The sequence below is a fragment of the Sapajus apella genome, unplaced genomic scaffold (genome assembly GCF_009761245.1).
Source record: "Sapajus apella isolate SASKATOON/1434 unplaced genomic scaffold, GSC_monkey_1.0 scaffold149, whole genome shotgun sequence".
NCBI lineage: Eukaryota > Metazoa > Chordata > Mammalia > Primates > Cebidae > Sapajus > Sapajus apella.
In genome coordinates, this window is record NW_022437089.1 from 2198850 (window position 1) to 2212130 (window position 13281).

Sequence of the window (13281 nt, forward strand, 5' to 3'; positions counted from 1 at the left end):
AGAAATTGGACACCCATATGCAGAAGAATAAAACTGGGCCTCTTTCTCTCTCCATATAAAAAATTAAGTCAAGAAGGATTAAAGTCTTAAGCATGACCCAGAGCCATTTAAGTAGTAGACCAAACTATAGGGAAAACATTGGTCTAGGTAAAGATTTCATGGCTAAGTCCTTAAAGGCACAGACAATTATAATAAAAACTTACAAATTAGACTTTATTAAACTACAGAGCATTTGTACAACAAAAGAAACAATCAATGGAGTGAAAAGACAATCTGTTAAATGGGAGAAAATATTTGCAAAGTATTCATCCAACAAGGGACAAATATCCAGAATCTAGAAAGAACTCAACAATAAGAAAAAAAAATCCCATTAAAAAGTGGATGAAGCGGGTGGCTGGCAAGATGGCCACATAGGAACAGCTCCAGTTTGCAGCTCCCAGTGCGATCAATGCAGAAGGCAGGTGATTTCTGCATTTCCAACTGAGGTAACTGGCTCACCTCACTGGGACTGGTTAGACAGTGGGTACAGCCCACAAAAGGTGAGCAGAAGCAGGGTGGGTCAACACCTCACCAGAGAAGTGCAAGGGGTCAGGGAACTCCCTCTTCTAGCCAAGGAAAGCCCTGAGGAATGGTGCAGTCTGGCCCAGATACTTCACTTTTCTCATGGTCTTCACAACCCACAGACCAGGAGACTCCTTCCGGTGCCTATGCCACCAGTGCCCTGGGTTTCAAGCACAAAACTGGGCAGCTGTTTTGGGCAGCACTGAGCTAGCTGCAGGAGTTTTTTTCTTACACCAGTGGTGCCTGGAATGAGACAGTACCATTTATTCCCCTGGAAAGGAGGCTGAAGCCAGGTAGACGTGGTCTTGTTCAGCAGATCCCACCATCACAAAGCCCAGCAAGCTAAGATCCACTGGCTTGAAATTCTTGCTGATAGCACAGCAGGCTAAAGTTGACCTGGGATGCTCCAGCTTGGTGGGGGAGGGGCGTCCACCATTACTGAGGCTTGAGTAGGTGATTTTCCCCTCACCATGTACACGAAACCACCAGGAAATGCTGAGTGGAGCCCAATACAACTCAGCAAAGCCTCTGTAGCCAGAATGCCTCTCTAGGTTCCTCCTCTCTGGGTAGGGCATCTCTGAAAGAAAGGCAGCAGCCCCAGTCAGGGGCTTATAGAAAAAACTCCCATCTCCCTGGGACAGAGCACATGGGGAAAGGGGTGGCTGTGGGTGCAGCATCAGCATACTTAAATGTTCCTGCCTGTCAGCTCTGAAGAGAGCAGCAGATCTCCCAGCACAGCACTCAAGCTCTGCTAAGGGACAGACTGCCTCCTTAAGTGGGTCCCTGACCCCCATGCCTCCTGACTGGAAGACACTTCCTAGCAGTGGGCAACAGACAACTTGTACAGGAGAGCTCCAGCTGGAATCTGGCAGGTTCCCTGCTGGGATGAAGCTTCCAGAGGAAGGAACAGGCAGCAATCTTTGCTGTTCTGCAATCTCTGCTGGTAATACCCAGGGAAACAGGGTCTGGAGTGGGCCTCCAGCAAACTCCAATAGACCTGCAGCAGAGGGGACTGACTGTTAGAAGGAAAACTAACAAAGAGAAAGGAATAGCATCAACATCAACAAAAAAGATGTCCACACAGAAGCCCCAGAAACCCCATCCGAAGTTCACCAACATCAAAGGCCAAAGGTAGATAAGCCCACAAAGATGAGAAAAAACCAGCACAAAAAGACTGAAAATTCGAAAAACCAGGATGCCTCTTCTCCTCCAAAGGAGCACAACACCTTACCAGCAAGGGAACAAAACTGGACGGAGAATGAGTTTGACAAATTGAAAGAAGCAGGCTTCAGAAGGCGGGTAATAACAAAACTCCTCTGAGCTAAAGGAGCATAGTCCAACCCAATGAAAGGTAGCTAAGAACGTTGAAAAAAGGTTAGAAGAATTGCTAACTGGAATATGTGGCACATATACATCATGGAATACTATGCAGCCATAGAAATGGATGAGTTCATGTCCTTTGCAGGGACATGAATAAAGCTGAAAACCATCATTCTCAGCAAACTAACACAAGAACAGAAAACAAAACACTGCATGTTCTCAGTCATAAGTGGGAATTGAACAATGAGAACACATGAACACAGGGAGGGGAAAATCACACACCAGCACCTGTTAGGGTGGAGGGGCCTAGGGGAGGGATAACATTAGGAGAAAGACCTAATGTAGATGATGGGTTGATGGGTGCAGCAAACTACCCTGGCACGTGCATACCTATGCAACAAACCTGTACGTTCTGCACATGTATCCGAGAAATTAAAAGTATAATTTTTAAAAAGCGGACAAAAGATATGAATATACATTTCTTTTAAAAAGACATACAAATTGCCATCAGCTGTAGGAAAAAAAAATGCTCAACATCCTTAATCATCAGGGAAATGCAAATTAAAACTGCAATGAGATATCATCATACCCCAGCTAGGAAGACTATTATTTAAAAAACAAGAAATGAACAAACGTTGATGAGGCTGTCAATAAAAGGGAACTCTGATCTGCTGGTGGAATTAGCACAATAATTATGGAAACAGTGTGGAGATGTTTCAAATAACTAAAAATAGAATTACCATATAACCAAGCAATCCTATAATAGTATTGGGTATTTATCTAAAGGAAACAAAATCTGAATATCAAAAGAATAGCTGCACTTACATGTTTATCACAGCACTATTCATAATAGTAAAGACACAGAATAAATCTAAGTGTCTCTCAACAAATGAATAGATTTTTAAAAATTGGCATGTATACACAATAGAATACTATTTGGCCATAAAAAAGAATGAAAGCAGGGTGCAGTGGCTCCTTCCTGTAGTCCCAGCACATTGGAAAGCCAAGGTGGGTGGATCACCTGAGGTCAGGAGTTCAAGACCAGCCTGGTCAATATGGAGAAATCGGGTCTTTACTAAAAATACAAAAATTAGCCAGGTGTGGTAGCAGACACCCATAATCCCAGCTACTCAGGAGGCTGAGGCAGGAGAATCACTTGAACCCAAGAGGCGGAGGTTACAGTAAGCCAAGATCACACACTGAACTCCAGCCTGGGTGACAGAGCAAGTCTCAAAAATAAAATAAAATAAAAATAAAGAATAAGATCATGTCATTTGCAGCAACATGGGTGGAACTAGAGTTAAGTGAAATAAGCCAGGAACAGGAAGACAGATATTGCATGTTCTCTGTACTCCTTGAGAGCTAAAATCACTAACTTCATGAAGATAGAGACCAGAATGATAGATATCAGAGGTTGAAAGGATGTGTGGATGGGAGGAGTGATATAGAAAGATTGATTAGTAGTACAAAAATACCATTAAATAGAATAAATAAGCTCCAATAATCTATAACGGAGTGACTATAGTTAGCAACAATGTATTATATATTCCAAAGTAGCTAAAAGAGAGAACTTGAAATATTACCAACACATAGAAACGATAAATATTCAAGGTGATGGATACCCCAAATACCTTGACTTGATCTTTATCCATTCTATGGATGTAACAAATACTCATATGCACCCCATAAATATGTAAAATATTTTGTATCAATAAGAAAAAGAGGAAAATGTTAACTGAAAAATTCTATTTGCAGCAGGACTGTACTTCAAATGAAGGTAATATAAAGACATTCCCAAATGAACAAAAATTGACAGATTGACAGAAGTTATTACTAGCAGACCTCCTATATAAAAAATACTAATGTAAGTGCCTTGGGCTGAAAGGAAATGATATCAGATGGTAATAAAATAATCACAAAGTGTTGGGATTAACTCACAGTGGCTGGAAAAATATTAAGGGAACTATAGGGAAGTTAGATTAGAGTCTCAAACCTTTTGGAAGGCTGAAAACTTTCAATGAGACTGGCTGAAGGCAGCCAGTTCTTATGTTAGAGCATAAAGTCATAGGGTAAATTAAGGATAATAAAAGCTTCCCCAGTTCAATCTGCTTACCCCACATTCCTTTCTCCCTACACTAATTTGTTTGCTCATGTAAACTTTGTAGTGGATGACCCTTTCAGGGGAGGTTGAAGGGAATTACTCATTAATGGTGTTTATTCTGGGCCCCAGAACCAAGACTTATTTATTTATTTATTTATTCTTTAAGTTATAGAGTACATGTGCAGATCTTAAAGGATTGCTGCATAGGTACACACATGCCATGGTGGTTTGCTGCCTCCATCCCCCCGTCACCTACATCAGGCATTTCTTCCAGTGTTATCCCTCCTGAACCTCATCACCCCCCGCTATCCCTCCCCTAGCCCTCCATCCCCCAACAGATGCCAGTGTGTGATGTTCCCCTCCCTGTGTCCATGTGTTCTCACTGTTCAACACCCACCTATGAGTGAGAACATGCAGTGTTTGGTTTTCTGACCTTGTGTCAGTTTGCTGAGAATGATGGTTTCCAGATTCATCCATATCCTTAAAAAGGACATGAAGATATCTTTTTATGGCTGCATAGTATTCCATGGTGTATATGTGCCACATTTTCCTTATCCAGTCTATCATTGATGGGCATCTGTGTGGGCTATAGGTCTTTGTTATTAGAAACAGTGCAGCAATGAACATACCTGTGCTCGTATCTTTATAATAGAACAATTTATAATCCTTTGGGTATATACCCAGTAATGGGATTGCTGGATCAAATGGTATTTCTATTTATAGATCTTTGGGGAATCACCACACTGTCTTCTACAATGGTGGAACTAATTTACATTGTGTAAAAGTGTAATTTACAACAGTATAAAAGTGTTTCCATTTCTCTACATCCTCTCCAGCATCTGCTGTCTCCAGATTTTTTAATGATTGCCATTCTGACTGGCGTGAGATGGTATCTCGACATAGTTTTGATTTGCATTTCACTAATGACCAGTGACAATGAGCATTTTTTCATATGTTTGTTGGTGGCACAAATGTCATCTTTTGAAAACTGTTTGATGATATCCTTAGCCCACTTTTGGATGTGGTTATTTTTTCCTTGTAAATCTGTTTCAGTTCTTTGTAGATTTTGGATATTAGCCCTTTGTCAGATGGAGAGCTTGCAAAAATTTTTTCCGATTCTGTTGGTTGACAGTTCACTCTAATGACTGTTTCTTTTGCTGTGAAGAAGCTCTTAAGTTTAATTAAATCCCATTTGTCTATTTTGGCTTTTGTTGCCATTGCTTTTGGTGTTTTAGTCATGAAATCCTTGCCTATGTGTATGTCCTGAATGGTATTGCCATCAAAAAAATCAATAAATCCAGGAGCTGATTTTTTTTTTAAAAAAGAACAACAAAATAGACCAACAGCCAGGCTAATAAAAAAGAAAATAGAGATGATTTGAATAGATGCAATAAGAAAATGATAAAAGAGATATCACCACTGATTCCACAGAAATACAAACTACCATGAAAGATTACTACAAACAACTCTATGCACATAAACCAGTAAATCTAGAAGAAATGGATAAATTCCTGGACACTTACACCCTCCCAAGACTAAACCAGGAAGAAGTTGAATCCCTGAAGAGACCAATAACAAGGTCTAAAGCTGAGGCAGTAATTAATAGCCTACCAACCAAAAAAAGTCCAGGTCTGGAAGGGTTCACAGCCGAATTCTACCAGATGTACAAAGAGCAGCTGGTATCATACCTTCTGAAATTATTCCAAACAATACAAAAAGAGAGAATCCTGCCTAAAACATTTTATGAGTCCAACATCATCCTGATACCAAAAACTGGCAGAGATACAACAAAAAAAGAAAACTTCCATGATGAACATTGATGCAAATTTCTTCAACAAAATACTGGCAAACCAAATGCAACAGCACATCAAAAAGCTTATGTATCACAATCAAGTAGGCTTCATCCTGGGGGTGCAAGGCTGGTTCAACCCACACAAATCTGTAAACATAATCCATCACATAAACAGAACCAAAGACAAAAACCACATGATTATTTCAATAGATGCAAAGGCCTTCGACAAAATTCAACAGCCCCTTATGCTAAAAACTCTCAATAAACTAGGTATCGATGGAAAGTATCTCAAAATAATATAAGCTATTTACAACAAACCCACAGCCAATATCATACCGAATGGGGAAACACTGGAAGCATTCCCTTTGAAAACTGGCACTAGACAAGGGTGCCCTCTCTCACCATTCCTATTCAACATAGTATTGGAAATTCTAGCAAGAGGAATCAGGCAAGAAAAAGAAATAAAGCATATTCAATTTGGAAAAAAGGAAGTCAAATTGTCTCTATTTGCAGACAACATGATTGCATATTTAGAATATCCCATTGTCTCAGCCCAAAATCTCCTAAAGATGATAAGCAACTTCAGCAAAGCCTCAGGATACAAAATCAATGTGCAAAAATCACAAGCATTCCTATACACCAATAATAGACAAACAGAGAGCCAAACCATGAGCGAAACCCCATTCACAATTGCCACAGGCGAATAAAATACTGAGGAATACAAATGACAAAGGATGTGAAGGACCTCTTCAAGGAGAACTACAAATCACTGCTCAAGGAAATAAGAGAGAACACAAACAGATGGAAATACATTCCATGCTCATGGTTAGGAAGAATGAATTTTGTGAAAATGGCCATGCTGCCCAATGTAATTTACAGATGCAATGCTATTTCCATCAAGCTACCTATGACCCTCTTCACAAAACTGGAAAAAAACACCTTAAACCTCATATGGAACCAAAAAAGAGTCTGCATAGCCAAAAGAATCCTAAGCAAAAAGAACAAAGCTGGAGGCATCACACTACCTGACTTCAAACTATACTACAAAGCTACAGTAATCAAAACAGCATGGTACTTGTATCAAAACAGAGATATAGATAAATGGAACAGAATAGAGGCCTTGGAAGTAATGCCACACATCTACAACCATCTAATCTTTGACAAACCAGACAAAAACAAGCAATGAGGAAAATATTTCTGTTTGATAAATGGTGTTGGGAAAACTGGCTAGCCATGGGCAGAAAGCTGAAACTGGGCCCCTTCCTTACACCTCATATAAAAATCAACTCCAAATGGATTAAAGATTTAAACATAAGACCTATCACCACAAAAACCCTAGAAGAAAACATAGGTAATACCATTCAGGACATAGGCATAGGCAAGGACTTCATGACTAAAACATCAAAAGCAATGGCAACAAAAGCCAAAATAGACAAATGGGATCTAATTAAATTTAAGAGCTTCTGCATAGCCAAAGAAACAATCATTAGAGTGAACTGGCAATCAACAGAATATGAAAAAAAATTTGCAAGCTACCCATCTGACAATGGACTAATATCCAGAATCTACAGAAAACTTAAACAAATTTACAAGAAAAAAACAACCCCACCAAAAAGTGGGCAAAGGATATGAATAGACAATTCTCAATAGAAGATATTTATGCAGCCAAAAAATATATGAAAAAATGCGCATTATCATTGGTCATTAGAGAAATGCAAATCAAAACCACACTGAGATACCATCTCACACCAGTTAGAATGGTGATCATTAAAAAATCAGGAGACAACAGATGCTGGAGAGGATGTGGAGTAATAGGAACGCTTTTACACTGTTGGTGGGAGTGTAAATTAGTTAAACCATTGTGGAAGACAGTGTGGCAATTCCTCAAGGATCTAGAAACAGAAATTCCATTTGACCCAACAATCCCATTACTGGGTATATACCCAAAGGATTATAAATTGTTCTATTACAAATCATTCTTTTACACTGTTGGTGTGAGTGTCAATTAGTTCAACCATTGTGGAAGACAGTGTGGAAATTCCTCAAGGATCTAGAAATAGAAATTCCATTTGACCCAGCAATCCCATTACTGGGTATATACCCAAAGGATTATAAATTGTTATAGTATAAGGACACATGAACACATATGTTCATGGCACCATTGTTTACCATAGCAAAGACTTGGAACCAACCCAAATGCCCATCAATGATAGACTGAATAAAGAAAATGTGGCACATATACACCATGGAATACTATGCAGCCATAAAAAGGATGAGTTCATGTCCTTTGCAGGGACAGGGATGAAGCTGGAAAACATCGTTCTCAGCAAACTGACACAAGAACAGAAAACCAAACATCCCATGTTCTCACTCAGAAGTGGGTGTTGAACAATGAGAACACATGGACATAGAGGAACATCAAACACTGGTTTCTGTTGAGGGCTGGGGGTATAGGGGAGGGATAGCAGGGGGTGGGGAGATTGGGGAGGGATAACATTAAATGAAATATCTAATGTAGGTGACGGTGGGATGCAGGCAGCAAACCACAATCTCATGTGTATACCTATGTAACAATCCTGCAAGATCTGCACATGTACCCCAGAACTTAAAGTACACTAAAAAAAGATCAAATTAACAATTAAAAAAAAATATGAAAATGCAAAACTTAATGGTATAATTCATACAGTTACATATAGAATAGTTTAGGAGTGTAGTGATGGTGTGTAGAGCAGTTTTACCTCAAATACAACGGCTAAAACTCAAAACTACGAAAACCACCTATAATTAAAATAAATTATCAAGGAATATAAACTACAAAATGCTGTAAATTTTGACACCAACCCCAATATGTGTGTGTTCAGGGTAATAAAAGTACATGTAGAGTTCTACGTGATAAAAGTTAAGTTGTTATCAGCTTAAATTAACCTTTTATAAGATGTTTTATGTAAGCCTTATGATAATGACAAAGCAAAAAATCTATAGTACAGCTGACTCTTGAGCAACATGGTTTGAACTGCACAGGTCCACTTATACAGATGTTTTTCAATATACTGGAAAAATTAATTTGAAAAAACTTACAGACAAACCATATGGCCTAGAAATATAAAAAAATTTAAGAAAAAGGTATGCATGAATGCATAAAGTACATTTATATGCTAGTCTATTTTATCATTTACTACCATAAAATATCATAAAAAGTTAAAATTTGTCAAAATTTACACACACAGACTGCACATGATGCCATTCATGGTCAAGATAAATGTAAATTTTAAAAGGCAGTATTAAATCATAACTGCATAAAATGACTGTAGCTGTACTACTGTAATAATTTCATAGATACCTATTGTTGCCATTGTGAGTGGGCTCAGGTATTGTGAGTACCCACTTAAAAAGCTGTGTGATCAGAGAGATCCAAGATGGCCGAATAGGAAGAACTTTGGAGTGCAGTTCCCAGGAAGAACAATGCAGAGGGTGAGTGATCACCCAATTTCCAAATGAGTTTTTACTGCCCACAAACCAGGATATTCCCAGGCCAAAACACACTACGAGTTTCTAGCACAGCTATTTCAGCCAGTGCTAGGGTTTCCACACAAAAACTCACACAAATCTGGGCGGCCATTTCAACTGGCACCTGGAATGCCCGGGAGACAGAGCTGCCCATTCAACTGAAAAAGAGGGGGCTGACACAGGGAGCCAGTGATCAGGCTCAGTGGGCCCCACCCCCACAAAAATCACCAATCTGAAACGCTCTGGATTGAGAGTTTCACAGCAAGTGCAGCTGGACCTGGGATGGTTCAGCTCGGTGCGGGGAAGGGTGTCTGCCATTACTGAGGCAGTCCACCACTATGGAGGCAGTCCACCATTACCAAGGCAATTCTAACTGAACCTCTGTAAACAAAATCACAAGGAAGTTTAAACTGCAGCTCGGCAGAGCCTGTGGCTGCTCAGCAATGCCTCTGCTGGCAGACTGTGACTACTCTACCTTCTTGCTGAACAGGGTATCTCTGAAAAAAAGGCAGCAGCACGTCAGGAACTTATAAATAAAGCCCCACCTTCCCAGGACAGAGCACCTGGGAAAAGAGGCAGTTATGAGTTCTGCTGCAGCAGACTTCAAAGTACCTCCCCAGCACCGCTGAACAGAAAAACGGAGCACCCAGCTCAGCACTTGAGCTTCTATAAGGGACAGACTGTCTCCTCAAGCAGCTCCCTGGCCTGCATATATGCAAAGAGACACCCCATAAAGGAGAGCTCAGGTTGACATCTGGCGGGTACCCTTCTGGGATGAAGATAACAGAAGGAGAAACGAGCAGCAACCCTTACTGTTCTGAAGCCCCTGCAGGTGATCCCCAGCAAGCAAGGTCTGGAGTTGACCTCCAGTAGTCCTGTAGCAGAGGGACCTGACTGTTAGAAGGAAAACTAAAAACAGAAAGAAATAGCTTCAACACCAGCAAAAAGGACATCCACTCAGAGGCCCCATTCAAAAGTCACCACTACAAAGACCACAGGTAGGTAAATCCACAAAGATGGGAAGAAACGTGCACAAAAAGGATGAAAATACCAAAAACCAGAATGCATCTCCTCCTCCAAGGGATCATAACTCCTCACCAGCAAAGAAACAAAGCTGGATGGAGAATGAGTCTGATGAATTGACAGAAACAAGCTTCAGAAGTTGTGTAATAACTAACTTCTCTGAGCTAAATGAACATGTTCTAACCCAATGCCAAGAAACTAAAAACCTTAAAAAAAAGGTTAGATGAAATGCTCAAGAATATAAATGACCTGATGGAGCTGAAAAACACAGCATGAGAACTTCACAAAGCATATACAAGTTTCAATAGCTGAATCGACCAAGCAGAAGAAAGGATATCAGAGACTGAAGATCAACTCAATGAAATAAAACAAGAAGACAAGATTAGAGAAAAAAGAATGAAAAGAAATGAACAAAGCCTCCAAGAAATATAGGATTATGTGAAACAACCTAATCTACGTTTGATAGGTTTACCTGAATGTGATGGAGAAAATGAATCCAAGCCGGAAAACACTCTTCAGGATATTATCCAGGAGAACTTCCCCAACTTAGCAAGGCAGGCCAACATTCAAATTCAGGAAATACAGAGAACACCATAAAAATACTCCTCAAGAAGAGCAACCCCAAGGCACATAATCATCAGATTCACCAGAGTTGAAATGAAGGAAAAAATGCTAAGGGCAGCCAGAGAGAAATGTCTGGTTACCCACAAAGGGAAGCCCATCAGACTTACAGCAATTCTCTTGGCAGAAACCCTACAAGCCAGAAGAGAGTGGAGGCCAATATTCAACATCCTAAAAGAAAATTATTTTCAACCCAGAATTTCATATCCAGCCAAACTAAGCTTCATAAGCGAAGGATAAATAAAATCTGTTATGGACAAGCAATTGCTGAGAGATTTATTAACCACCAGGCCTGCCCTACAAAATCTCCTGAAGGAAACACTAAACAAGGAAAAGAACAACCAGTACCAGCCACTGCAAAAACATATCAAATGGTAAAAAGCATTGACACAATGAAGAAACTGCATCAATTAATGGGCCAAAAAGCCAGCTAGCATAAAAATGGCAGGATCAAATTCACTCATAACAATATTGACCTTAATTGAAAATGGGATAAATGACCCAATCAAAAGACATGGAGTGGCAAATTGGATAAAAAGTCAAGACCAATCAGTGTGCTGTATTCAGGGAACCCATCTTATATGCAAAAACACACATAGGCTCAAAATAAAGGGATGGAGGAAGATTTACCAAGCCAATGGAGAGCAAAAAAAAGGAGGAGTTGCAATCCTAGTCTCTGATAAAATGGACTTTAAATCAGCACGGATCAAAAGAGACAAAGAAGGGCATTGCATATTGGTAAAAGAATCAATGCAACAAGAAGAGCTAATGATCCTAAATATATATGCAACCAATGCAGGAGCACCCAGATATACAGGTATTGATCAACTTACCACCTATACAACTTACAACCATTTGACTTTATGACCACAATCGCTAGCCACGACTGCTCCGCGTCTGGCAGCGCAAACGTTGCCCAGCTGGGCGTACGACACTGCGGACCAGCTTCCGGCAGCACTACCATCTCCACATGCACCATTTCAACTGTACATATAGCCTACTCAACTTACGACCAAATAGTGTTACGACCGGTCCGCGGTCCCGACCGTGGTCATAAGTTGAGCACTAGCTGTACAAAGCAAGTTCTTATTGACCTACAAAGAGACTTTAGACCCCCACACAATAGTAGTGGGAGACGTTAACACACAACTGTCAATATTAGATCAATGAGACAGAAAATTAAAAAGAATATCCAGGACTTGAATGCAGAACTGGACCAAGTGGACCTAATAGACATCTACAGAACTCTCTACCACAAAACTACAGAATATACATTCTTTTCAGCACCACATTGCACCTACTCTAAAATTGAACACGTAATTGGAAGTAAATCACTCCTCAGCAAATGCAAAAGAACAGAAATCATAACAGTCCCTCAGACCACAGTGCAATCAAATTAGAACTCAGGATTCAGAAACTAACTCAGAACCGCACAGCTTCATGGAAACTGAACAACTGGCTCTTGAATGTTGACTGGATAAACAATGAAATGAAGGTAGAAATAAAGATCTTCTTCAAAACCAATGAGAATGAAGACACAACATACCAGAATCTCTGGGACTTATTTAAAACAGTATCTAGGAGGAAATTTATAGCAATAAATGCCCACATGAGAAGTGAGGAAAGATCTAAAATCGACACCTTATTATCAAAATTGAAAAAGCTAGAGGAGCAAGATCGAAAAAAACTCGAAAGCTAGCAGATGACAAGAAATAACTAAGATCAGAGCAGAACTGAAGGAGATAGAGACACAAAAAAACCCTTCAAAAAATCAACAAATCCAGGAGCTGGTTTTTTGAAAAGGTCAACAAAATAGACAAACCATTTGCCAGATTAATAAAAAGAAAAAGAGAGAAGAATCGAATAGGTGCAATAAAAAACGATAAAGCAGATATAATCACCAATTCCATGGAAACACAAACTACCATCAGAGATTACTACAAACAACTCTATGCACATAAACCAGTAAACCTGGAAGAAATAGATAAATTCCTGGAGATTTGCACCCTCCCAATACTAAACCAGGAAAAAGCTGAAACCCTGAATGGACCAATAACAAGGTCTGACGTTAAGGCAGCAATTAATAGCTACCAACCAAAAAAAAAAGCCCTGGCCCAGATGGGTTCACAGCTGAATTCTACCAGATGTATGAATAGGAGCTGGTACCATTCCTTCTGAAACTATTCCAAACAACACAAAAAGAGGGAATTCTTCCCAAATCATTTTATGAGACCAACATCATCCTAATACCAAAACTGGGCAGAGACCCAAATAAAAAAGAAAGCTTCAGGCCAATATCCATGATGAAAATAGATGCAAAAATCTTCAGTAAAATACTGGGAAACCAAATGCAACA

The 13281-nt window shown here is 39.7% G+C and overlaps 1 protein-coding gene across 3 annotated transcripts in view; it reads right to left on the reverse strand.

Moving 5' to 3' along the window:
• TMLHE (trimethyllysine hydroxylase, epsilon) overlaps positions 1-13281 on the reverse strand; it is a 164146-nt gene that overhangs the window by 128834 nt on the left and 22031 nt on the right. The window lies entirely within an intron of this gene.